The 2,094-nt window shown below is 46.7% G+C and overlaps 1 protein-coding gene across 2 annotated transcripts in view; it reads left to right on the top strand.

Moving 5' to 3' along the window:
- Positions 1–2,094, top strand: part of GAK (cyclin G associated kinase) — a 207,220-nt gene that overhangs the window by 110,698 nt on the left and 94,428 nt on the right. The gene's annotated exons all lie outside the window — the stretch shown is intronic.

The raw sequence follows: 2,094 nt of genomic DNA, 5'->3' as shown, positions 1-2,094 counted from the left end.
GTCAGGGCCATACCCCCCCCCCCCCCACCCCCCCGGTAACCAGTCAGCAACTGAGTGGGGTTCACCCCATGGCCAACTGCTTCAACTGAGGGTGGGGAGGTCCCTATGCCAGCTGAGAACCGGCTGTGGCACTCCCAGAAGTGGCCATGGCACTCCCGTTCCTCAGCCGGTGCTTGCAGGGCGGTACTGGCACTCCCACCTGCTCCCCCTGCCTGCCACCTGAGCGGGGCATGCAGCCTGTCCAGGGGTGCACCAGTGTTCTCAGGGGATGCACCCCCTGTGCGTTACCACTGAGCAGCACAGTGACAGCCGTCGTCCCTGTGCTTTACCTGTCATGAGTTAGTGTGCTTTTGGTATCTTTGGGCAATATCTCTTGTAGTTGTGTGACTGTAATAGTTTCTTGTTTAGATAGGGATGATCCTGCCTAAACTAGATGAGGGGTGGCCAACCTGCAGCACATGTGCCAAAGGTGGCATGAGCAACCTCTGTGGCACATGGCAGATGGGGGAATCGGAAAAGACAGCACAGCAGCAGATAGGACAGGAAACAGAAAGCAGATTGGGTGGGGGAACGGGTTTGGAGAAATACTTGAGGATGGTATTTTGTAGCATGCCTGCAAAAAGAGTTGTGTGCCCCCCCCTTGGATTAGATAACCTCCAGAGCTTTTCAGCCCTATTTTTCTTTGATTCAGTCAAGACACTAGTTTTGAAAAGGAAAAAAAAGGGGGGAGGAGGGGAGTACAGATTAGCAAATAGCAGAGGAACAAAATTATATACTGCTGTTTAGAAAGGTATTTAGATGTGGTTTGGTTAACTTAACTCCCTATCAGCCCACCACTGCTTATGTTCAGTGGATCCTGACCAGGATGAATGTAAGAATAGTCCAGGAATCTGAGCTGTCCTCTGCAGCTTTAGAGACCTAGGCTCATGTACTTTTATAACTTACAAGTTCTATATCCCTTTTCTGTGTGCCTCTGTTTCCCATCTGGAAAATGGAAGTAATGGCACTTTCCAGCCTCACCAGGATAAATGCACTGAATATTGTGAGTAGCTCAGCCGTACATGCAGTTCTTGCAGATACTTGTATCTGGTAGTTTTTATTTTTAAATTTTAAAAGACAGCATTTAAGAACCTGATCAAGTTTATTCCAGAGGTGAAGATGAATGCTTCAGCATTCCTACTTTTGACCAATGAGTATGCACTGGGTGCATCTACATCACTGGAGTGATGAGCTATAGCTATATAGCTCATTGCTATGGCAACATATAATGTCTGTAGGCACAAACCTTGATGCCAATGCTACTGCTCAGTAGCATCAGAAATGACCCATGAGGTGCCAGGACTGCATAAGTAGGTACTAAATGATTGTGCAGTAACTACTGCTCAGTTTGGCGTAATGTGTGGACGTACCACTGTGAGCAAAGCCAGCTAGAAATATACTCTACCCTTCAGAGCCGTGCATGTTATAAGGTCATCAATATGGTCTTGAGTAGGTTAGCTTTTATGGGAGGAATGGAAAGTTTGTAACAAGTAGAAAATGCTTCAAGCTATTTAAGTTGATACTCGGTGTGGAAGGTGGAGAACCTGCGTAAATAAGGTTACTGGCTTTTGTGCTGCCTTGTATTTAGTTCTGGGCAACTTAATTCTTTCAGTTGCGGCCAGATAACTGGCATGGGGCTGGGTCCATCGTGTGTCCCAGACGGCCCAGAATGGGCTCTGTGTACAGTGTAGGATGTCAACTTGGAGACCCATGGGTAGCACGGGGTGCTGGATGATAGGGCATCACAAGATGGATCCAGCCCACAGGTCATATCTTTTAACACCTCTGCTTTACATTGATAGAGTTCATGCAGGTTTAGAGTTGAAATAACTTCCTCCTTAGCCTTAAGTGGAATGACTGTAGAGGCCTACCATTCAAATTTAGAATACTTTTCTTTGTCCAGTTCTTTCAAGCTTTGGTTTGAGTCTTCAATAGAGAGATCATTTGGAGAAAGGCAGGCATACTTAAGTTTCCTAAAGTGATATTAAATATACAGTGTTGTGATAAGATGGGGGTGGGCTGGATGCAGCCTGCCAAGCTATTCTATCTGGCCCG

The sequence above is a fragment of the Gavialis gangeticus genome, unplaced genomic scaffold (assembly GCF_001723915.1).
Source record: "Gavialis gangeticus isolate Ggan-Ray unplaced genomic scaffold, GavGan_comp1, whole genome shotgun sequence".
In the NCBI taxonomy this organism is placed as follows: domain Eukaryota; kingdom Metazoa; phylum Chordata; order Crocodylia; family Gavialidae; genus Gavialis; species Gavialis gangeticus.
This window is presented reverse-complemented; position numbering and strand designations above follow the sequence as displayed.